Genomic DNA, 26,714 nt, shown 5'->3' on the forward strand with positions numbered 1-26,714 from the left:
GGAATATTTGTGCATTATCTCTAATGATACCCAGAAGCGTATATTGAAGAAGTTGCATGGTTTATCAAGTGGATTGTATTATACATACATAAAGACAATTGAGGTACATACTGTTATGAACCAGAAGTTCATGGATGCAAAAGTTTACATGCTTTGGCATGACCGTCTGGGTCATCCAGGATCCACCATGATGCGTAGGTTCATTACCAACCCTAATGAACATCCATTATTGAGCATACACATTACTACCTCAAATGATATCCCTTGTAAGGCTTGTTCCCAAGGGAAGTTGGTAACTAGACCATCACAACTAAAGGTTGATGCTGAATCCCCATCAGCTTTGCAAAGAATTCAAGGGGATATCTATGGGCCTATTCAACCACCTTGTGGACCATTTCGATATTTTATGGTTTTGATTGATGCATCTACCCGATGGTCACATGTTTGCCTATTGTCTACTCGAAATGTAGCTTTTGCGAGACTTCTTACTCAAATAATTAAGTTGCGACCATAGTTCCCAAATCATTCTATTAAGTCAATCCGACTTGATAACGATGGTGAATTTACGTCTCAAACCTTTGATGATTACTATATGGCACTGGGCATTGATGTTGAACACCATGTTCCTTATGTCCATACTTAAAATGGCTTAGCAGAGGCATTTATCAAGCAGCTTCAATTAATAGCTCGTACTCTGCTCATGAAAACGAAATTACCAGTCTTTGCATGAGGATATGCCATCTTACATGCTGCATCATTGGTTGGATTGAGACTCATAGCCAACCACCAATACTCATCAATACAACTCATGTTTGGATATCAGCCAAACATTTCACATTTATGAGTTTTTGGATGTGCTGTTTATGTGCTTGTTGCACCGCCACAACGTACTAAAATAGGACCTCAGCGTAGACTGGGAATTTATGTGGGTTTTGATTCACCATCTATCATTAGATATTTGGAACCTTTGATAGGTGATATGTTTACAGCTCATTTTGCTGATTGTCATTTTGATGAGACAATCTTCCCGTTGTTAGGGGGAGAAAAAACCGTTCCAGAAGAACGGCAATAGCTGACATAGGTTGTTCCCACCTTGTCTCATCTTGATCCGCAAAGCATTCAATGTGAAAATGAAGTGAAAATGATCGTTCATCTTCAAAGTATTGCTAATCAAATGCCAGATGCATTTAATGATGCTTCGAAAGTGACAAAGTCACATATACTAGCTGCAACCTGCAAGAATTGATGTCCTTGTTGGACAAAATAAAGTGACAGCGAATGATTCATCTAGTACACGCCTGAAGCGTGGTAGACCCCTAGGTTCAAAAGATTCAGCCCCTCGAAAGAGAAAGATGAGGGCACAGTTGAACCCAAATGAAATCATTCAGGAAAAGAAAATGAATGATAAATCCACAATTCATAATTCTGTACTTCTAGAAAAAGAAAATGTCCTTGATGAGACATCTGTCCCTGAAGAGATGGAAGTACATGAAAGCAAAGAAATATCCATAAATTATGCATGTATTAATGAATTGTGGGATCAAAATGAAATAATCATCAACGACATGTTTGCATTTGCAATAGCCACCGAAATTATATTAAGCGATGACATTGAGCCGTGCTCTGTTGAAGAATGCAAATAGAGACAAGATTGGCCTAAGTGGAAAGATGCAATCCAAGCATAATTAAATTCCTTGGAAAGGCGAAGTGTTTTTGGATCGGTAGTCCAAACCCTGCCTGGTGTAAACCTTGTGGGTTACAAATAGGTATTCACAAGGAAATGTGACAAGAAAAACGAGATTGCAAGATATAAAGCACGACTTGTTGCACCAGGTTTTTCACAAAGACCTAGAATTGATTATGAAGATACATACTCTCTTGTAATAGACGCAATTACATTCCGTTACTTAATAAGTTTGGTGGTTTCAGAAAAACTTGACATGCGACTTATGGATGTCATCACCGCGTATCTACATGGAGAATTGTATACTGACATATATATGAAAGTCCCAGAAGACTTAAATTGCCTGAAGCAACTAACAAACCACGAGGTATGTTTTCAATCAAATTAAGGTGATCATTATATGGGCTAAAACAATTTGATTAAAAAAGGATATACCAACGATGTCATCTACCCTTGTGTGTTCATTAAGAAATCAAATACTGGATTTACTATAGTGACAGTATATGTTGATGATATGAACCTCGTTGGAACCCCTGAATAGCTCAATAAAACTGCTGAATATCTGAAAAGCGAATTTGAAATGAAAGACCTTGGGAAAACAAAATATTGTCTCGGCCTGTAGATCGAGCATTGTGTTAATGGAATTTTGGTCCATCAATCAACTTACATTAAAAAAATACTGAAATGATTTGGCATGGACAAGGCTTATCCACTTAGCACCCCAATGGTCATTCGTTTTTTGGACATTAAGAAAGATCCATTCCGTCCAAAGGAAGATGATGAACTGGTCCTTGGTCCAGAAGTACTATATTTAAGTGGAATAGGTGCTTTATTATATTTTTCACAATGTACTAGACCAAATATAGCTTTTTCAGTCAACTTGTTAGCAAGGTATAGCTCTGCTCCAACAATTCGTCATTGGAAGGGAATCAAAGATATATTGCGAAACCTTCGTGGAACAACAGACATGGGTCTCTTCTACTCAGAGAAATCCACAAATGACTAGATTCTTGTTGGGTATGCAGATGCTGGTTTCCTCTCTGATCCACACAAAGCCCACTCACAAAATGGATATGTGCTCACTAATGAAGATACTGCAATTTCATGGTGATCAACAAAGCAAACATTAGTTGCTACATCTTCCAATCACTTGAAAATAATTGCTTTACATGAAGTGAGTCGTGAATGTTCTTGGTTAAGATCAATGATCCATCACATCCGGAATTCATTTGGTCTACCTTTAAAGACAGACAATCCAACTGTCATCCATGAAGATAATGCAGCTTGTGTTGCCTAAATGAAGGAATGATTCATCAAGGGCAATAAAACTAAACATATATCTCCAAGATTTTTCGGTGCACATGAGCTTCAGAAGGCCAAAGTGATTGAGGTCAGACAAATCCTTTCCAATGAAAATTTGGTAGACTTGTTCACCAAATCTCTACCAAAGTGCACATTTTAGAAGTTAGTGCAGGGAATCGGATTACGTCGGCTTACAAATTTGAAGAATGCGGAATCATGGGGAGATACAATTCAGGGGGAGCATCCATAATACATGCATGTTGTACTCTTTTTCCTTTGATTAGGATTTTTCCCACCGGATTTTTCCTATCAAGGTTTTAAGGAGGCAACATAAGCATGCTCAACATCATATCAACAAACCTAGTAAAGTTGTACTCTTTTTCCTTCGCTATGGTTTTTTCCCACTGGGTTTTTCCAAGCAAGGTTTTAATGAGGCAACTGATGTTGATATGTGGGCGTCCAAGGGGGAGTGTTTTAAACAGTGGATATGTTTGCCTACATGTATACATTAAAGATTCATATGCTAAATAGTGAAGTTTTTGTAAGTTTTCAAAGTAGTTGCTTTATAAATAGAGCGCTACGAGTGTTCAAAATAGATGATACAAAAGTGATAGGAGCATATTTATGCTACTTAGTTATGTTGTTTCCTTGCATTTAGTTAGTTAATTACTACTTATTATAGTCTTTTAAGCTATTTTCGTATGTTTATAGGTCCTAATGGCAAAAGGAGTAAGAAAGTGCATTTTGAAGCTATTTGGAGTAGTTTTGGGCATGGATTGGATAGCTTAACTATGGAGCAAAGTGGATGGACGAAATTGAAGTCAAGAGAGGCTAGGAAAGGCTACAAATCTGGAGAAAGAAGTTCAAATGCAAAGAAGATAAGGAAATAACAAGAAATAAGGAACCTTATCCAACCTTATCTTACCTTATCTTAACCAACCTTATCCAAATTAGTTTGTGCCATAATTCTAGCTATTTAAAAGGGATTAGATGTATATTTAAACACATAGAATAGATTCTAGAAGCCTCATTCCTTTGTATGCCGCATAGACACCATTCCTTCAAAGTTTAGGAGTTGTAGTTCATATCCTACACCTATGCCATGTGTTCTTGTCCCTTTAAGTCCAGGAATCTGCCCTAAATACTCTTTCTAGAACACCCTATCTATTCCTACAAAGGTGCCGCACCCCTTATACCTTCTAGAAGTCCAATTTCTGCCACAAAACATATTGTTTCTAGAATCCCTACAAAAGTGGCGCCTCTCCCTCTTCTAGAAGCTCTAGAATCTGCAATCCTTTTCCCATTCTTCCTTGGTCTTTGTCGTGGAATCCTAGCCCTTTTTCCCTAGGATTGTGCAAACCTTTTCCCACCTAATTTCTATCACACCTAATCTGATTTCCCTAGGGTTTAAGCCCTATAAATACAACCCTATGCCGCACCATTCAATTCATCCATTCACTCATTCATTCATTCAAAATTTCAGCCATCAAACACCATAATACACACCACATTACCCTAGTGCCGCAAGTAAGGAAGGAAGGAGAAGAAAACTTGTGCAATCTGCCATCCAAGGAGTGCCGTGCATGCCATTGGTGTGTGGAGTGTTTCTAGGTGTATTCTATCCTTAATTTTAGTTCAATGTTTATATTAATTTGGTTTTCAATTATAATGAACATGTGGAACTAATTTCTTTTTAGTTGGAGGTGAATTCGAAGCCATGACTATATGTTTTATATGAATTGATTATATCCAGTTATTGTTTCTTGAGTCTTGAATGTGATTTGCTTATCTAAGTTATCAAAACTTGTTTATGTATGTTGGTTGAGGGTGCACACTTAATTTGCATGCATGAATTTGATATATTCACAAGTAATGGAGGTTGCTAGGTACAATCATGTTAAGTAAATCCTTGGTATGAGTCTGATGCGTTTCATAGTGATGAATGCCTTGTCAATGCTTATGATTTTCACAAAACATAATGATTTTTTATATGTATCTCTATCATGCGTTTCATATATGGAACTTGAGAAAGATAATTTGGTTGTGATGCGTATTCCATCTAATTCAATGAAATAAGAAAAATCTTATGGTTGATTGTGCGATGCAATTAACTTGGGGCGTTGTAATTCATAGTCTAAAGGAATAATAACTGGAAATTGGTTTATATGCATATGTCATGTGTGGAGAAGGACCCTCTAACTAGCCTTTCATCCATTTAATTCACCCAAATTCGTTTTTACAAAGTGTTTTATGCAAAGTTTCTGTTTTGAGTTTTAAATTCGTCAAAAACAATCCCCCTTTCATTTAGTCTTGTTATTTGAGTCAAAATCTGTTTTCTTTTAGTCTTTTGATTCAAGTTAAGTTGTATTTTCGTCAAAATCACTTATTAGGTCTAGAATTGAGTCTTTTTGAGTGTTTGTTGTTGTTTTAAGTGTTTTAAGTTAGTTTTGAGCCTATAGAGTCTAAATTAGTGTTTTTAAGTCTTAATTGTGTTGATTAGCATCCCTAGTTAATCCCCGGTCTAGAACGATCCCTACTTGCATATATACTACAATTGTCACAAATAGGGTTTAATTTGTGTGTCAACTTAATTTTCACATCAAAAAGCAATAAGAAAAGAAAGATAAGTTAGAATATTTTTAGTATCCTCTTTTTTCTCTCTAATCTGCAATCATTTTGTGTAATATTTTGCAATAGCCTTGCTCCTATCCCTATCAAAGGTTATTTCTTTAACTTTTGCCTATTTATAACATCAATTCTAATATATACAATTTATGAAACAATATAACATCACATGATGATGTTGAGACTACACACTAAAAAGCCTTTCTTTTCCTCAAAAGTCAGGAGATTCACAATGTGTCCTATTCAGAAGAGTAGATTAACCATGTCCTACCGGTTGTAAAACTTTTTCATATAACGTGACTGATAAATTTTTCTCACTCTACGTCGTGTTACTATTCTATTCATGTTGTAACACTTTAAGTTTATTTATTAACTTTATAAGTTGGGTCCATCAAATCTCAATCATATTATCGATATTATCGTAGGTGTATTAGTAAAGCTAGTTAGCAGTGAGACTACCATAGAAAAAAATTTCTCGAGCAAGCAAAGGTTATGGAATAAAATGTATACAACAATCGAAATTAAAAAAAGTGTAGTATGAGACCAAATCAAGCCAAACTGAAGGAAACCAACCATTAACTAATTTTATAACCTTTTGGCATTAGACATTTTCTTGTGAGTTATAACCATTACTATTATGTTTAATCACACGCGTTAATATCAACCTTTAATATATTAGAAAACTAATGAAAAGAATTTTAAAATTTTAAATTTTAACCAAAAACCATGTAATAATTTTATTTAATAGTTAGACAAAACCCAATACCAAACCAACCCAATGAAGCTGCCCAAGCAAAAAAAATTATTGAGCTTTCGAATTTACCCTTAATGTCTAAGTCTTGCCCGTTTATTTGGTCTGTTTCCTTTATATCTTCTTCTCTGTCAAACTCTGAAAATGGCGGAACAATATCTTCTTCTCCATCCAAATATCAAATCCTACCTCAATCATCTTTCAACCACCCAGAGCCACCAAGATGCTCAAACCGCAAACAAACCTTCACCAAATTTGCAACCCCCCTCTCCACAAACTTAAGTTGGAGCATCTCTATCCCTTTCTTTGATATCGCAAAGGTAAGCATTTGCCATCCTTCATCTCTGATTTTATTGTTCAAAGAATTGAAATGAAAAGCTCAATATATTACTCATACATGTTTTTGCTGTGTGGAACTTTGATTTTAGGCTATGGCTTTAGATTGGATGAATAAACAAATGGCGGAGATCTCGAGGTTTGCGGATTCATGAATGATAAGGTAAAAAGAAAAATACCATCCATTCCTTCTTTTGTCGGCGCTGTAGCTTCAGATTTACTTATGACTTTGTCATGTAATCTCTGTGATGTTTGTGGTTGAGAGAATAAATGCAAAGTTATCAGTGCTTCCATGATGTAAATTCATCCATGCTTATAATGAATCTGTTTGTGGTCTCCATATTTGTGCATCCATGTATTTTTTTTTTTTGGATAAATGGGGGATTGTATTTTTTATTTTTTATGAATTGGGAGTGTATGATTTCTCTTTTCCTCTTACGATGATTTATGGTGTGATGAGTTGATGGGTCTACCAAATCCAATCAAAACTTGAGCGATGATTTTCAAAAACAATAAATAAAAAATACAATACTCTCTATGATTTCTTTTTACAAGGTGAGATGTTAGTTTTTATCTCAAATTTCAGTCCATTGAAGTTGAAATTGATTGCAAAGTTGTCAAATGCATATTTCAGGCTGTTTGACTCCAACATGCTCATCAGCAACACTACGACAGTGATATGCTTAGATGATTACCATTCCCTAGACATGACATGGAGGAAGAAGAAAGGAGTGACAATGCTTGACCCAAGAGCTAACGACTTCGATCTTATGTATAAGCAGATGAAGGCAATCAAGGAAGGGAAGGCTGTTGAGAACCCTATTTACAAGAATGTTTCTGGTCGCTTGGATCCTCCTGAGCTCATCAAGTTCCCCCAAGATTCTTGTCATTGAAGGTTTACATCCAATGTAAGTGCATGTTTACTTAATTACTCATCTTAATCACTTTCATTAACTAATTAATCACTACTTCATTATTTTTCATCACAACACATTCATGAAATCGTGGACTTGTTCTTAATTAGAATCTTTCTTCTAAAGTGATATTTTTACCCTTAATTCATCTAAACCGATTTGTTAAAATTGCACTTATTATTATTTTTTAGATGAGAATATCCATGCAATTTAGCGAGAGTATAACAAATCTTCTTTTATTTTTTGGATGAGGTACTCATTAATTGATAAATCCACATATCCTAACCTAGTGTTCTTTGTTCAATTCTTAATTGTTTTTATGTATCAGCTGCATGCTGCAATCATTGAACTGGATACCAATATCAAGAATGATAACTCATTAACCAAAAAATGATGAAGATTATAACTCTAGTTGGCCACTTGCGTTGCATATAATCCTTTTAAAGATGTAGTACGTACATTTATGTACTAAACCGAAATCAACTGGATGTAAACCATGTTTCGGTGCCTCTTTATTGACTTCTTAGTGTCTCTTGGGTTATGATTTTGATAAAGACTGTAAGTTTACATTCATTATGTTGTTCGTAATCATAGGTATACTAGGCTAAATTGGTAGGTTCTTAATGTTCTGGATGTGAAAATTTTTGTTTCTGGGTATTTGAAGTTTTTCATTCCAGTCGGGCGTTATGAGAGCAAAAAAGAAGTTGCCTAAGAGAGAGGAGGTTCTTCGGCGTATCAAGCAGGTGCCTTTTTTGAAAGGATGAGAAGCATGTATATATATATTAACATATGCAAATAAAATTGCAATTTGGACTGCTAAGGTTCAGCCTTCAATCAAAATTACAGATGTGGTGCATCCAAGTTTCAGAAATAGTGTTTTCAGTTTCATAAATAGTTAGTTTTAGAAATAGCGTATCCATTTTTAGTTTCATAAATAGTTAGTTTTCAGAAATAGCATACTCATTTTCAGTTTCATAAATAGTATACTTGTGTTGAGTTTCATAAATAGTCAGTTTTATAAATAGTGTACCTGTGTTGAGTTTCATAAATACTCAGTTTCAGAAATAGTGTATCCATGTTGAGTTTCATAAATAGTTAGTTCCAGAAATAGTTTAGTACCCATGTTTAGTTTTAGAAATAGTTATAGTACCAATGTTCAGTTTGAGAAATAGTGATATTACATGTGTTCAATTTTAGAAATAGTTATGTTCAGTTTAAGACATAATAATAGTACCAATGCTTATTTTAAGAAATAGTGATAGTACCCATATTCAGTTTCAGAAATAATCAGTGTTTAGTTTTAGAAATAGTATAGTAATCGTGTTCAGTTTTAGAAATACCTAGTTTAAGAAATAATGAGGGTGAGAGAGAGGGTGTGTTTATGTTTAAGAAATATTCAGTGTTTAGTTTATAAATAGTCTATCTGTGAAATTTATATTAATCTTACTTTGATTCTATAAATATTTCAACAAGCATTTCAACACAATTTTGTTTTTGAATCTTCCTCAATCTAAATCCTTCTCAATTCAATTTCTCTAATTTGGTTTACTAGTTTATAAATTAGTAAATAAGCAATTATTCTTTTTCATTTTAGTTCCTTTAATTTCATTTACAAATTTTTATGCACGCCATAAATGTAGTTGAAGCTCCTAAGCCCCATCACCCAAAAATAAAGACATAACCTGGCCCAATTTCCCTATCGAGATTTAATCAATTTAATTTTAATTATATATGATTGTCACATAGTATTACGGTCTAGTGATATTCCTCTTCACTTGTAAGTGAGAGGTCTTAGGTTCAATTCTCACCAAAGGCGAATTTGAACCACATTATTACTAGACCATTGTGAAGCTTAGCCTTCTCCCCCACCCCTTTAGTGTAAAAATATTGTTTGTTTAAAAAGAATAATAATTATATATGATTAATGTTCTGCAAGTAAAAGAGTATATGGCTATGGGAAATAAATGAGGAATATGTTGAGTGGGTTCTAAATTTAATTACTAGAAGATAGCATATAGATGAGAAGGAAGGAAGAACTTCTCACATCACATGCATTCAAGGGGAGGAGATGCAAGGGGAAGCAATTTGTGCCGTGCTAAAAAATACCTGACAAACCTCTTGCTATACGCCATGCACTTTTCTCTATCGGTGTCAATTTTGTTTTCGAGTTTTGTCAGAAATCGGGTTAAATGAAAGAATGTTTGAGTAAGAGAAATGAGTGAAGTTGCTGCCATTGCTTTTTATGGTGTTTGAAACTGAACCAAAATAACCTACATGATTTATGAAACTGAACTAAAACAACCTACACGATTTCTGAAAAGGGAAGAAAACATGTAGTTAATGAACCAATTTTTCATATAGAAGTAGTGCAAAAACACATTATTTCTAGAAATGAACTATTTCTTTATTATGAATTTCCAATTTTAACTTTGACGACAAGCCTTTGACCGTTTAATCTTTGCTATGCTCTCTCCCCCGTTTCTTCATGACATGACAACAATCTCCTTTCAAAGGAGAGGATAGGAGAGGAGAGGATAGGGGAAGAGAGATAGTTGTCTTGTCAACGAACATTCGGATATTGTTGTCACTATTACTTCGGATCCATGCCGGCCCAAAATGAATTGCGGGACCACCACAAAATCATAAAAAAAGTAGAAAACAAATGTTTGATTTTGACCAATAACACAAATTTCGTGGCGAAACCAAACCCAATAAAGAGTGTTACTTAATTCATACTTGTTGAAAAACCCAATAACACAAAATCCAATAACGCAAAATCATACTTGTTGAAAAATTAAAGAGTGTTACTTAATTCAAACCAATAATTAAGAATTATAACCTTAAAAGCACTTTAACAAGAAAAAGAAAAAAAGAAAAAAAAAAAAACTGTACAGGTGGCGATCAATCCCAAAAAAAACACATAAACAAGAGGCTAAGGATATGTTTGGCTTTTTAAGCAACCGAGGAAACTGGAACAAGAAGGAAAAAGAGAAACGGTGGCAAGGGAACTAGAAGGCTAAGGGGATTGGTTGGGTTCTGTCAGGGGCAGTTTTGGAAAAAAACATTTACTTTCGATTGGGCTTTAATTCAAAAGTGTTAATAAGCTCATCTCATTGTTCTATTTTCCCACCTATATTTTAATAAAAATCTCAAAAGTATTAATAACATGCTTATAATTTTAGAAAAAGACTTTTAAACCCCTACCCCAATTCTCTCCCATCGTCTCTCTCCGTCCCCGTTTCTTTGTTCCGTTTCATCTCTCTCTTCTTGGCTTCTGCACTGACCACCATGGCCTGAAGCACATAGGATCAGGAGAAGCATGACAAAGTTGTGGTGGTGGAGTAAGGGCAAGAGGAGTGTTCCTCTCCTTTGGGGCAAGTCACTTCTCGTTTGGGGCTTAAATTTCAATTTCCATTGAATTTGAATGGTTGTGGAGATTGAGAGTGTCATCACAGCGGTAATTAACTTTTTAATTTGTTTTTTTTTTTTTTTTTTTGTATTCCTCGAACTTCATTGCTTGATAGTTGCTACAAGTGCAAGTGACTTGTTGCAGTAGTAACTTTTGATTTATTTCTCATAAAGTAGATCTAACACATTCTTGAATAATCATCAATAAATGTGAGGAAATACTGTTTCCACTCATGGTTGGAACCTGCATAGGTCCACAAACATCAGAATGCACCAATTCGAGACGTTCTTGTACTCTCCAAGTAGTTCCCTTAGGAAATGACTCTTAGTGATGCTTCCCAAATACACACCTTTAGCACACATCCTCACTATCTTGGATCTTAGGCAGCCCCAACACCATTCATTGATTTTGCAATAGCTTGAGACTCCTGAAATTTAAGTGATCAAATCTCTTGTGCCATATCTTTGCACATTCTTGCACACTTGTACTCAATGCAAGCTCCTTATTTGTACTGAAGATCAAAGAAAAACCTCTATTTCCTTTATGTTTCACACTAACCACCAGATTACTTAGAGACCTGCCATCAAACACATCCACTCTATAGTCTCTAAACTAAAGAACATAACCATGCTCAGTCATCTGGCCTACATTAAGCAAGTTCTCTGTGAGACCAGGTATAAACATCATTTCCCTTATATATCTCATGCCGTTCATTGTCTCAATAATTAGTGTTCCCTTTCCTGAACATTAACCAAAACTCCAGTGCCTACTTGGACTTTGGCTTTCACATTTATATCAATATCAACAATTAAATCTTTTTTGGATGTCATGTGATTACTACATCCACTATCTATGCACCACACATCATTTACCTTCTTCACTTCACTAGAGTGACTAGCATAAAACAGATTACCAGTTTCTTCTACCTGATGAGCAAAATTTACTTGTTGCACAGCCTTGTTCATATTGCAGAACCTTGCAATATGACCAATTTTGTTGCACTTGTGACACTTGACTTTGTTCTTAACCCAACATTGCCCATAATGAAGTCTATCACAGAATTTACACTTATCCCCAATGTTGTTTGCATCATTTTTCACAGGAACAACAACCTTATTACTCCACTCAACCTTATTACTTCAATCAGCCTTATTACTCCACTGTTTTCCTTTGACTTAAAATTCTTTTAATATTTGCCATTGTTAGCTTGACCATTAAACCTGTTTGGTCTAGATGCAATGTTCAAGCTAGTAAATGTCCTTTCTGTGCTACTCTCTCCATGCCTATCAATTCTTTGCTTATAACCTTTTAGAATAGCAACCACATCTTGAGCATCTATGGTATCTAGATCTTTAGTATTTTCTATCATAGATGCAATACTATCATAAGATTTAGGCAAACTAATTAACAGTTTTTGCACTATTCTTTGATTACTTAGATCTTCACCATAGCTTTTCAACCAGATTCCACAGTTCGTGTGAACGGAAAATAGTTTTCATTTTGATTTGCTAGAAATCAAAATTCTCGCCATTGAAGACTGACGCTCTGAGTTTTCCTCCTCCAGATCCAACCATGTTAGACTATATCACATATACAAACTCAAATCACTACAATGAGCTTTTGTTGTGAATCAGAGCTTGATCCTCCACAAATACGACGCCCATAAATTCAAACCTAACCTGGCTCTGAGGCAATGTTAGAGATGATTTTCAGATACTGAATTAGGAAGAAATAATGTTGGGAGTTATGGAGAAATACACATAAAACTCAAAGAAGAAAAATGGAAGTTTTTCGATCAAAATTTACAAAGAATATGTCTCTGCAATTCCTTCCATTAAACTTGCACACACTGAGCATATGAGCTCATACAAGACAGATATAACCATTAGAGAGAAGAGAGAGAGTGGTACACTCAAGTTTCAATCTCAGCCATTCATCTTATAGTACACTGAGATTAGAACACTTGTCACTCATCAAGCCTTATGAGACTCAACTAACTAATTACATTTTAATCAGATAAGCTCAGCCAATGAGCTGAAGCATTACACTAATAAAAAAAATGTAATCTTCTCCACATCAGTTCATCAATTTACACATTAACATGAAAATGAATCAAAAGAACAGGTGCGATCAATGGTCCCATTCAACCTACCACCAGAATAAGGCTAGAGATTTGCTTGAGATCCTTGGGTCCATGAAGCCATTGATGACCTTTCTAACTTGAAAATATACGGGTCCTTCTCGCAATGACATTTTCCATCACAGACAAACTACAACTTGAGTTGTCTTTAATAATATGTTTTTGTTTATAACAAACCGTTATCTTTATATAAGGAGGAACCTGTAAGCACGAAAATTCTGTAACGAATGAAACGATAACACGTGTACAAAGTAGATTTGTATTGATGAATTTGTAGGTTACAATCTCTGTTTACAACTTTTCCTCGATTCAGTCTTCAAATTTGATGTAGATGTGTGATTGTTGATCCAAGGGTCGCGATGACTTCATTTTGGATGAATGGTTGAACCATTGCTTCAAGTTTTGAGCTTGAAAACAACGCGTGGATGATCTTCACCTCAAGGGTGTGGCAAAAGTAGTGTTTGATGCGGGATTTTGTTAGTTCAAGGGTCTTGGCAACTTGATCTTGAAATGAACGTTGTTACAAGTTTATAAGCTTGCAACAAAGTCTTGAAGGAATCAGCACGAGTGCTTGTTGATTATTCAAGGGAGTGCTTCGACTTTGGTCGAAAGAAAGCTTCGGCTTTGGTTGAAAGAAAGCTTCGGCTTTGGTTGAATGTTCTTCAAAGAGCTTTGGTAGCATATTAGTCTTTAAAGGTTTGACAGAGATTCTTCTGTGTAGAGATGTTTCGACCCTTATGCTTATGGGAGGACCTTGTATTTATAGGCTTCTCAAAGCTTGCCTTTGGGATGATTTTAGGCATGTTTTGTGTCTTAATTTCAGCTACTTTACTCCATTGGCAGAATTTAAGGATCTTGTTGCCTATTTTGTGAGCAATCTTTATTTCTTACTTGTTTTATGAAGATGCTTTAGCTTTCTTTCCAGTTTTAGGATCAATTTGGATTCCCTAGCTGAATTTAAGGGGGATTCTCCCTTATTGCCAAATTTTGGGGAAGTTTTATACTTCCTTTGCTTGTCTTGTGCCACATGTCATTGATGACTTGTCCATTTGTAATGAGTCATATTCCACGTGGAGCTTTACGATGCATCATTTGAATACAACGAAATTTACATGTCTATGGAACCATTTTTAACATAAGAGTGGAGCAATATTCTTGGTTTTTGAGGCTAAAACCCGCATTTAGACATTGTAGTCTACGTACAATTCCACTAATGTAGGTTAACAGAAGTTGATGAATGTCATGGAATTGGAACACGTTCAAGTTTTAGCTTTTTGTTACCTCCTATGGAAATGCAATGTCGAGTTGGTCACATTTTCCTCTACTCACATTGAAAACATGATTTTATTGTAAAAATATGCTTTTAAATCATTTGACTATATACATTTATGAGTGGTGAATAATGCATGGTTAGAGGTGTATAACTAGCTAAAATGGCGAATTTCAAATGCACCAGAGCTTCTGTTGTATTTACTTTTTGTTCGGGCTGGAATTTCATTGGGAGAGGTCCCTGGCTCGAGCACACAGCTCCCCAAGGAGTTGGCACTTTGTTTAGTTGTTGAGCTCCTTCTTGCTGAGTGGCTGCAAGAGGAGAACAAAGTTAGTTCTGAAAGGTGCCTTTATAGGGCCTTAGGTGTAGGCCTTGAGACTCACAATCAAAACTAGCTAAGTGCTTAGGCGTGCCACTTCCATCTTAGTATGGCAGATGTAGAATAAGTGTGTTTAAGTTGATTTTTTGTGCCCCAAGTTATTCTGACTTTTTGTTATCAAAGGATTGTCGTAGATGGGTTAAGTCTACATTAAGTTCTTTTCTGTGCCTTGAGACAAAGGATTTTTAGTTTATTATCTTGTATGCTTTAAAGGGTGAAAGTCTAGATCTGGCTTAGTCCATCGGTCTAATTCCCATTCATATTTTTATGATAGTAAAACCACTAAGTGAACCAGATCTGAGGACTAATGAAGTTTTTGATCACCAAAATACTGGAAATAACTTGAATATATACTGTAGAATGCATCATAATACCAGATCTACAAATGGAAAGATGAAACAAAGAGAGTCGGGCAAGATTTCACCTTGTCGGGCAAGGTTGAACAACTTGCAGTCTCTTCTCTTTGTGATTACAAAGGGTTGTGTGTTTGGAATGGATGGATGGTAAACAAGTTTACACGAGAGAATCTATACTACGCTACTAGGGGTGATAACAGAGCTTTAAACTAGATAAAAAATGGTTTTTGTAAGGAATGATCCTGAAAAAGATTGAGATCTGGGCTGATTACAGCTTTTAGATGCAAATCTGGCTTAAGAGCAGAGTTTGTATATTTGTTTGTTTGATTGGTTGAGTGTCCTTGTCTCTGGGCCCTAGTTTCTCTTTTGTAGGCAATGATCTTGGCTGTTGCAAGCTTTGCCCGAAAACACTTCAATGAGTCATCACATTTTTTACATGTTCTGCCATTCAGAAAGTGCTTTTGGACTGATAGTAGGTTGATTTTAGTGGTTGTCACTTCCTTTGTAAGCACCTAACCTTTGCATTAATGAGGGGCCGTCATATTGTCCTTGAGATGGATGGATGGGCTTGGTGCTGGGCCTCGGGCATGTCTCATTTCTCTAGTTCTTTTGGGCTTTCTTTCCTTTAAGTCAAAAGTCTAAATATTAACTTAAACAGTGCTCCCGTCAATTGTTGTCGAGCCTACAACTCAAGGCGTAAATAATGATTGAACAGCCGCCACCGTCGCACGCCATTTTAATGCAACCGTTTGTTTGCCTGAAACCCTTTGTACTTCCTCACTAACACTACTGTTACTCAACCATTCCTCTATATAATCTTTACTTGATCTCTTTGGAAAAATATCCTAGCCATTTCAAGCCTCTGGATTTTTCACAACTCATTAGAACTCTCATAGTTCAAATTCTTCGGGAATTCTTCTTGTTCTTCAACTCTTCTTCCTTGGCTCCAAATTTCTAATGGTATCTATAGTGGCTTTGGTTTAATCTCCTTGCGAGATTGGTGAGGGGATTTCTACTATGAACTGCCTTCTTAATGGCCTTCCTCGTCCTCGAGTAGGCCTTCATACTGAACTCTTCTTCAAAGAGAGAGAAGTGCATTCCTTGGGACCGGCATGGACTTCTTAGGTCTCAATTTCTTTTGGAAACAATATTCATAAGGAGAAATCATCTTTTATAATATCTTCAGAAAGGCGCACTGCTTCCAGCTTCCATTTCACGACTTCTATGGCTTTAAAGAGTAACCAAGCAGCCTTAATCGCAACGGTAGATCCCACTTGTGTTGTTATCCACAAGCACAAACTTCCCCATAGTTTTTGCTTTCTTGATCACTTCATTATCATAGGTGTATGCTTTAGGATCAACTATCATGACTCTGCCGGCCAACACAACCCAGTCCAGAACATTGGAAGAATTTAAGACAGTAAACAGAAATTGGATGTACTAGAATATATTTAGGAAATATTAGTAATGTTTAGGAAGAGTCAGGCAAAATGTAGACCCACCATTCTAGGATAGCTTCCTTAGTCAAGGATGTAAAACTCATTGAGCCAAGTCTGATGTAATTCTCAACGTTTACTGAAATGAAAAATGACTTCTTCAATTTACTTTGGCTTGCCTTCTTTTCTTAAGATCTGAATTCGATGAGCCCAAAACTGCTTTTAAATTTCATGTAATGCCTACCCTTCTTCAATGTAACAGTCTCTAACATCCCATAAGGTTGGGTGATATTTCTTTAAAAACTTAGCATTAATTGGATGCCTCTGCAAACTCCCTTCCAAATCTGCCAAATAATATCCCTCTTTGTGAAGTACTTGGTTGATAATGAAATGACCCTCCCAAGTTGGACTTCACTTCCCAAAACCTCTAACTTGAGCCCCCAAAGGCAGAATGGCCTTCCATACTAACTCTCATTTCCTGAAGTTCTTCAACTTCAGCTTCTTATTGTATGCTCGAGCAACAGCTTTCTTCCCCTCTTGAATTTTATCTAGAGCTTCAATTTGGGCTATATCAAGATCTTCAACTCCTTGACACATAGCCTGAATGTACTATTCACTGTGTAATCCGAATTGATTATGTGATAGAACTTACATTAATTTCCATGGGGATGACAACATCTTGCCCAAAGGTTAGGGCATACGAAGTAGTTCCAGTTGCTGCCCTCTTAGAAGTTCTGTAAGCCTATAAAGTATATCTTAACTTCTCATGCCACTTTTCTGGACTATCTGCCACCATCCTCTTAATAATGTTCACCAAGACTTTGTTGCTAGCTTCAGCTTGACCATTTGACTGTGGGTAGTAAGGACTAGATTGGATCATCTTAATCTCGAACTTACTTACAAATTCTCTTACCTCTTTTGAAATAAAAGACGGTTCGCGGTCTGTAACAATTGTCTCGGGCACCCCATATCTATGTAAGATCTTGGTTTCAATGAATTTCTTGACCGAAGTTGAGGCTATGGTCATCACTGCTGAAGCTTCCACCCATTTGGTGAAGTAGTCCGTTGCCACAATTATTAATGTATGCCCTTTGCTAGAAGCTGGATGAATTTGCCTGATGAAGTCTATCGCCTATCCTCTGAAGGGCCAAGGTTTGACCACAGGGTTTAAGGGTACTGAGGGTACATGTTGGAGAGGTCCATCTCTTTGGCATTCTTTACACCTTCTAGCATAAACTTTGCAATCTTTCTCCATCTCGGGCTAGAAATAACCATACATCCTAAGTAGCCACCTTATCTTGGTTCCCGCCTGATGTGCTCCACAAATCCTTTCGTGTACTTCGACCATTACCCTAATTGATTCCTCTTGGCCTAAGCACTTCAACATTAGTCCATCTGTAGTTTTTCTTACTAGATTTTCCTCCTATAAAACGTACTTAGTTGCTTGTTGTTTATTCTTCTTACTTATGGGGAATGAAGGATCTTTTAAATATTGAAGAATAGGTGCCTTCTGATCTTCAACCTTCATTTATTTAGACATCATATCTAGGCTGAATCCCTTTTCAAATATAGAAGAGAGATTTCTTTTTTGGACCTCTATATCTCATTCGTTCCTTCTTTCTTGGATCTGCGCTACAGAAGCCAATTGTGCCATCTCATTGGCAATTGGATTCGATCCTCTGGGGATATAGTTGACCGATATCTCAGTGCCCCAATAGCTTAATAGTTTTGTAGATGCCAAATAGTAACCTGCCATGGTGATGTGTCTGCATTTGTACTCTCCATTTAGTTGATTGATCATCAACTCTGAATCACCAAATACTTCAACTTCAGTTATCCCCAACTCTATCAAGATCTCCAGGCCAATTATCAGTGCCTCGTACTCTGCCCGATTGTTGGTAGTCTCTTGATAGTCTAGGAGGAATGAATACTAATGGTGAGCACCCTTGGGATCAATGATAACAATCCCGGCTCCCATAGCCGTTTGCGTGCAAGAACCATCAGAATATAGTTTCCAAGGAGTGATCAAAAGACTAGCTATTCTTTTTATCTCTTGCTGGATCCATTCTTCTTTGCTTGAGAAAGCTTTGCTCGATAGGATCCATATACTGGCTACCTCCAGAGTCCCCGAAACATTGATAATCTCATCTTGTGAATCTTGGTGCTTAGCCAAGAAGTCTGCAATTGCTTGCCCCTTGATTGCTCTTTGAGGCACATATTGAAAACTGAACTCTGAAAGCGCTAAAATCCACTTTCCAATCTTCCCCGTTAACATTGGTTTTGAAAACATATATTTGATTATGTCAGTCTTGGCAATAATGTGGATGTGGGAAGGTAACATATAATGCCTTAACTTGCATGCCATGAAGTATAGAGCCAGGCACAATCTTTCTACGAGTGTATATCTTGTCTCTACTTCAGTAAGGATTTTATTGACATAGAAATTGCTTGTTCTTTCCCGCCTTTATTGTTCTAAACCAACAAGCTTCCCATTGATTTCTCAGAGGCAGAAATATAAAGCTTTAAAGGCTTCCTTTTCTGAGGTGGCAAGAGCACTGGTGGGGAAGCCAAGTAAGCCTTTATGTTGTCGAAAGCTTTTTGATGTGGTGGGCCCCAATCAAAATTTTCTTTATCTTTCAACTTTAGCAAAGGAGTTAGCGGCTGAATCTTGCCTGCCGAGTTAGCGGCTGAATCTTGCCTGCCAAGTTAGCGATGAATCTTCGTAAGAAGTTGATCTTTCCTAGTAACCTATGTAATTGTACTTTATTGGTGGGAGGAGGTGATTCCATGATTGCCCAAGCTTTGTTCTTGTCAACTTCTACACCCCTTTGATGAACAAAGAATCCCAAGAAGTTGCCCAACCTTACTCCAAAAGCACATTTCTTTGGATTCATTTTTAGCTTATGGATCATCATTCTTGTTAAGGCTTGTTTGAGGTCTACCAAGTGCTGCTCGTCAGTTTTAGACTTCACCACAATGTCATTAATGTATACTTCCATGTTGTGGCCAATTAAGTCATGAAAAATGGTGTTCATCACTCTTTGATAGGTTGCACTATCATTTTTGAGCCCGAATGACATTACCAAGTATTCATATGCTCCAACATGACCTGGGCACCTAAAAGTTGTTTTGTGTATATCTTATTTAGCTAATTTTATCTGATTATAACCGACATTCCCATTCATTAAAGATAAGACTTTGTGTTTGGCAACTGTATCTATGGATAAGTCAGCCATGGGCATTGGATACTCATCTTTAGGCGTGGCTCCATTAATGTTTCTATGGTCAACACAACATTGGACCACCTTAGTTATAGCTTTTAATACAGGTACAATATTGGCCAACCACTTGACATACTTGGCAGGTCTAATAAATCTAGCCTTTACCAGCCTTTCAATCTATTCCTTGACTTTTTCCTCGATCTCCTTTGACATCCTCCGTGGTGATTGCTTAACAAGTTTATACCCCTCCTTAATAGGCATTATGTGTCCTACTAAGGTTGAATCTAAACCTGGCATTTCAGTATAATGCCAAGCAAAACAATCTTTGAACTCATGTAAAAGGTTGACTACCTTTGCCCAATCATCCTTTTCTAATACGCCACTGATCTGGATAAACCTTGGATCTTCCTTAGTTCCCAAATCGATGGTCTCCAAAGGGTCTTGTACTTCTGGTGATGGCTTGTCAGGTTTTGCGCATAAGAATTCAACTAACTTTGGATTCTCGGGCAAGTCTTTTGGTCTGTCCAGGTCATATACACATTTAGCCATTCGTACAACCGCTTCCAACTCCTTTCTAAAAAGCTCATCTTCGTTCTGACTGTTTGAGGCTTCCTCTTGATGCTCTTCGACCTAACTCTCCATTTCTTGCTTTCTCTCTCTTCCACACACCAACATTCTTTTGATTAAGGACCTAATTGCAACTACCTGGTCCTTGTTTCTTTGTTCTGACATCACTGGTGTTGGGGAGTTAGGAAAATATGGGGTTGGTCCAATTCTTCCCTTGTAAGGAACAACCCTTGTTCTAAAAGCTTTTGGGCTGTCACCTTAGTCGGGCTACCGTTCTCATCAGCTCTTAAACACTGGAGAATCCCAATGCTAGGATTATAAAAATTGACTTCTGCCACATTAGCAATGGGAAGGAATGGTCATGACTCGGCTTCTACCATTTCCTAAAATCCAGGTCTTAACTCCCCCTCTTCATGATAGATAGCCACTTGTTGGTGTAAGGTAAAGCATAGAGAGACTTTAATGAATCCAATCTTTGCCCAATAAATCTCCATAAGTGGAAGTACTGTTTGCAACAAAAAAGGCCAACATAATTTGATTAGAACCCAAATCAACTTGTAATGGCAGTATCCCATTGGTCTTAGTGATGGCTCTTGAGAAACTGGAAATTGTAAGATCTGTGGGGGATGAGATCTTCTTCACTTCTACACACTTTTTTCTTTTGCTTGTATGTCAGCACATTAACCGTTGCTCCATCATCAATCAATACCCTCTTGAAGGATACTCCCTCCAGATAAGCAGTCACATATATGGGTTTGAGATGGTTGTCCATGACCAAATTCGAGCGACTGAAGGCCATCCTATTTGTGTATACCCTATCGGGCTCTCTCTTTGTAGGTTTGGGCAAATCCATTTTGCCTGCTTCTTATTTTCTGGCCTCTTTAACACTAACATGTGTCATCATATGTCTTGTTGCTAAGTAGTTACCCTCTATTATGGCAGGTTGATCATGCTCAGCACAAAACATGGCAGATAAAACATATGTCATGTTTACGTGGAAGTTGCTCGGTCCAGATAAGTCCTTTTTGCCCTCAATATGGTTCATGAACTCATCCAACCAAGCCTACACTTCTTGTGGCAGCATCAGTTCGGGCACCATTTCTTCTTGGGTTATGCCAAAGTTTGGCATTTGTTCTGGAACCTCATAGAGAGTATCGACCAACAATGATGCGGGCAACCCCCTCTCAGGTGAAATAGTTCCAAAGCATATTGGTTCTGGGCTCCATCTTGGGGTTGGCATCATCATCATATCCTTTTGAGCTCTCCTCAAGATTCTGTATTTCCTAGGATAGGGGTTCTGCGGCACATGTTTTCCTTCCCATTTGGTTTTGTTATTAGCATTCTCCACTTCCTTTTTGGTTCTTCAATGAAGTTGATTTCTTCCCCCAGGGTACCCTCTCGAACTTTACATTCTCTGAGGTTTCTGAGGCAGCGGGGACTTTCAATGAGTTTATGTGGGCTTTATGTTGCCTCTGGACTCTCCTAATCATGGAGGCTTCCGTTTCCTTAATGGGTTTCCCATCCTTTCCGACCACATACCATTTCCACCTGAGTCGGGCATGATTCTTCTTTGTAACTGGATTCATGGTTCTCCCCTTTACTCTGACATCTCCACCATTATAGCTTGGTTGGGGTGGCTTTACATCCATCTATCTTGGCACCTTGAGCAGGATTCTTCTTTGTAGCTGGATTTATGGTTTTCCTCTTTACTCTGACATATCCACCATTATAGCTTGGTTGGGGTGGCTTCAAATCCATCCATCTTAGCACCTTGGCTTCTTTGTCCTCTACTTCTTCAGAAGCTTCATAATTTCTGAACACTTCTAACAAACACTTTGGTTGAGAATCTTCTCCCACCCGTTGGAAAACATTCCTTGAGGTTTCTCTTTTTGCTGCCCGCATGATATTTTTGCTGGCTTCGTTTTTTTTTTTGTTCTCTTTTTTTGATCAATTCCTGATCAATAACGGCTCATGCTGCTGGGACTTCTAACTCACACTCACATTGGCATTTACTACATAACACCATTCCTTTTATTATGGCTGCTTTAGGCTTCTCGGGCAACTTGATAGCCCCTTTAGTTGGCCTATCAGCTTGCCTTCTTTCTACCTTTACCTCCCAGGTAGCTTTTCCTTTCCCATTCTCTACCCACTTCAGGTTGATCATGTTTATTGGGACTTCAGGGAAGGGATCAGTGTCAATCATCATGTTAGCCTACGGTTTCTCTAGCAACAACTTTCCCTTTACTATAAGGTCTTGTATCCATTTCCTGAACTGGACAAGTTGGTTATAGAGTGATTGAAAGTGTAATGCAACTTGCAATATTTCTTTCTTTTTAGCTTTTCGAGCTTGGGCAACTTTTTGGTATTGTCGGGCACAGTCACTCTTGCCCGAACCAGCTCCTTGTAGATCTTCACGACCTTAGTTAAGTCAAAGCAATAACTTTGGTACTTGGTTGGGTTTCATGGGGACAAATCCTTCATCATTCGTGACCACTTTCTGGTCCTTAACTGGCTATACTAACCTCTTTACAGTCACTGGTATAAAAGGGGTAGTCATCTCCGCTGCGTACACGTTCATTCTCTCTCCTTCTTGGCCATTATTCTCTTCTGGCTTTCCTTCAAACCCTACTTGGTGAATGACAGCTTTGCTTTTGTAGAAGGAGGCACCTTAGGTGAGTGCATTACTTGTTGCTTCTCTAATAACAGCTTCTCATACTTGGTGGTTGTAATTACTAACTCCTGCAGCTCATTGAACTGCAAGTCATTAAACTTTTTCCTTAAAGGCAATCTCAACGCCTTCTGAGTTATAGATATAAGCTGTGCATGACTTATAGGGACTGGCACCTCATCCTCGTTCTCCTAAATTTCATCATGAAGTCTTTTGTAGACTTGTGCTCATACTACTTCACCTCTACAAGGTCATTGATAAACATTTCAGGCTTGACCCTGTAAAACTGCTCATGGAAGGCCATCTCCATTTACCCCCAGTTGGCAATGGAATTAGGGGGTAACAAAGAATACCATTGAGATGCTAAGCCTACCAAGAAGTTCCCAAACAATCTTAACTTGTAGTTAGGATTATCTTCAAATGTTATACATTGATTAGAGAACTTGAACATGTGATATCTGGAAGACATATTGCCATCTTCTCCGCTGAATGTTGGGAATGTGGGCATCTTGAAGTTGATTGGAAAAAGGTTTTGCTCGTCAACGTGCTCAGGATAAGGTTTCTGATAAGTGATCCTAAACAGTGGGTGAGCTTGTGGCTGAGCATTCCGGGCCACCATCATCCTTAATTCGGGTAACTCATCCTTGAGCTTTTGGTGAGCTATATTATCAGGAAGAGTATGAGGATGTTCCTATTTCGGGCTACGATCATTGCCCGACAAAGTCTCTTTTCTTGGCTCGGGCTTCCTCTACTTGGCATCCTCTCCCTTACTGGCCAATAGTGGGGCCTATAAGAAAGAGGCTTGTCTGCCTTGGTATGCCTACCTTTCTTATTGGATTCCTTGATCAACTGGGGCATCCTATACTTCGTTCTTTCTGGCCCTCTTTGCCCCCTACCATTAAATGGAAATAGTAAAGGGTTGAGCAACTCTGCTTCTAGTATTTCCTCCAACACTGGTACACTAGCTCTGGATCCTTCCTTCTTTTTATTTTTACCATTCTTCTCCTCAAGCAAAGGAAATAATGGAATAACTGGTTTTTCCTCAGGGCTCGCTCCTTTCACATAACCATTTTTTGTAGTAGAATACTCCAGATCTAGTATTTTATGCAAACTCCTCATTAAGGAACAAAGTCTGCTGACTTCTCCCCTGGTTTCTAGGGAGAGTTTCTCTATACTTCTTAATACTTGCACCATGGTGGCTTGCAAGTATTCATTGGTTATTATTCCCTCTGACTTCTCAGATAAGGTTGGGCTTCTCAAGATAGTTGGTCCTTGTAAGGAGGGAATGTTCTCTGGGCGGTCTGCCATGCTTGATTTTGGTAGAGCTTGGGGTAGCCTGTACTCCGTGTTCCACCTGAATGTTTTTTCCTTCCTTTTTTTTCTTGGCATACAAGACTAATGTAGTCTCACTAGGCATGCTAAAACTATGTTCGGTTAGGAATTTCACTAGGAAAGGTCCATGGCTCGAGCACACAGCTCCCCAAGGAGTTGGCACTTGGGTTGATTGTCGTGCTCCTTCTTGTTGAGAGATTGCAAGATGAGAACGAAGTTAGTTCTAAAAAGTGCCTTTGTAGGGCCTTAGGTGTAGGGCTTGAGGCTCACAATCAAAACTAGTTAAGTGCTTAGGTGTGCCACTGTCATCTCAGTATGGCAGATGTAGAACAAGTGTGTTTAAGTCGATTTCTTGCGCCCCAAGTTATTCTGACTTCTTGTTATCAAAGGATTGTCGTAGATGGGTTAAGTCTACATTAAGTTCTTTTCTGTGCCTTGAGACCAAGGACTTTTAGTTTATTATCTTGTATGCTTTAAAGGGTGAAAGTCCAGATCTGGCTTAAGCCATTAGTCTAATTCCCATTCATCTTTTATGATAGTAAAACCACTAAGTGAACCAGGTCTAAGGACCAATGGAGCTTCTGATCACTAAAAGACTGGAAATAACTTAAATATATATTGTAGAATACATCATAATACTAGATCTACTAATGGAAAGACGAAACAAAGAGAGTTGGGCAAGATTTCACCTTGTCGGGCAAGGTTGAACGTCTTGCAGTCTCTTCTTTTTGTGATTACAAAGGGTTGTGTGTTTGGAATGGATGGATGGTTAACAAGTTTACACGAGAGAATTGATACTACGCCACTAGGGGTGATAGCAGAGCTTTAAACTAGACAAAAGATGGCTTTTGTAGGGAATGATCCTGAAAAGGATTGAGATGTGGGCTGATTACAGCTTTTAGATGCAAATCTGGCTTGAGAGCAGAGTTTGCATGTTTGTTTGTTTGATTGGTTGAGTATCCTTGTCTCTGGGCCTTGTTTTCCCTTTCATTGGCAATGATCTTCATTGTTGCAAGCTTTGCTTGAAAACACTTCAGTGAGTCATCACCTTTTTTACATGTTCTGCCATTTAGAAGGTGCTTTTGGGCTACGAGTAGATTGATTTCCATCGGTTGTCACTTCCCTTGTAAGCACCTAACCTTTGCATTAATGAGGGGCTGTCATATTGTCTTTGAGATGGATGGATGGGCTTGGTGCTGGGCCTCGGGCAAGTTTCCTTTCTTTAGTTCTTTTGAGCTTTCTTTCCTTTAAGTCCAAAGTCTAAATATTAGCCTAAACAACTTTTCTCTGTTTATATGGTGCATATGTGCAGAACCTGTTTGAGGAAGTCCCGATGTGTTTCATGCTGCTCTCATTGAAGGATGGTGGTGTCTATTCAAAGTTTTGGGTCCATATCCCGCTTTTGTAAAGCACTTGGGCCGCCCCCAAATTTGTCTTTATGTTAAGCATGTCAACATGATGTTAGTTAAATCACATGGGGCCTAATGCTAGAAAGATTTCAAAGAATAAGGGAAAGTGACCTGATTTTCAGACACTTACTTTAGGTTCACACATTTTCTTTATTATTGACCATTGAATTGAATTAATTAAACAAAAATAACGAAACATTATTAAACACGAGTGTGTAAGAGAAAAAAAATGTGTGTGTTTATCATTTTCCTAAAGTCATGTTTGGGTGAGTAAATGTTGAGTTCCACTAGATTGAGACCAAGTTAGTAAGGAATGAATCACAAAAATGTGATAAGAGGGATTAAGAAATGCACTACATAGAAAACTTCATTATAAATTTTGTTAAAGCATATCCCGCATCAGGGATTGAACTACATATAGCTTATATTGAATCGTCCAACTACTAATTGCATCGAGACATTTTGTAATAAAACTCCACACCTCTTGAAATACACGTGTAGTTAACTTGGAGAAAGTATGGATGATGATTAGTAGTTTTCCCAATGACACTCTCTGAAATTTTAACAAATTTTAATGAAAATTTAATCGTAAGGTGAACTAATAATAAACCATAGCTTTATGCTCCTTGTTGATGTATTAGTGTTCCTCGAATTTCATTTTTAATTAAAAGTTCGTAATCAATTGCATTTGTTTATTTTTCTGAAATAAAATCTAATATACAAGTTGTGCACGTCATAATTAAGCATGGTTTTATGCATAAGTAAGCTATGATGATATGCAATATACATGGATCACATGCATGACTCAACTTGATGTGAAACTTTATATTTTATTTTTCAAAAGAAGAAGAACGTGATGATAGTGAGGGTGTGGGGGGCATGAACAGCTAAAGCCACCAAATCTTCCCTTTGAAG

At 37.5% G+C, this 26,714-nt stretch overlaps 1 long non-coding RNA gene across 1 annotated transcript; it reads left to right on the plus strand.

The window, feature by feature from the left end:
• Positions 1-6,440: 6,440 nt before the first annotated feature.
• Positions 6,441-8,483, plus strand: LOC137739004 (uncharacterized). The gene is made up of 4 exons (XR_015964598.1): positions 6,441-6,682; positions 6,791-6,861; positions 7,333-7,606; positions 7,941-8,483. It is a non-coding gene; the product is annotated as an uncharacterized LOC137739004 (long non-coding RNA).
• The last annotated feature ends 18,231 nt before the right edge of the window (positions 8,484-26,714 follow it).

The sequence above is a fragment of the Pyrus communis genome, chromosome 7, assembly GCF_041283825.1.
Source record: "Pyrus communis isolate YQ-2024b chromosome 7, ASM4128382v1, whole genome shotgun sequence".
NCBI classification, from domain to species: Eukaryota; Viridiplantae; Streptophyta; class Magnoliopsida; order Rosales; family Rosaceae; genus Pyrus; species Pyrus communis.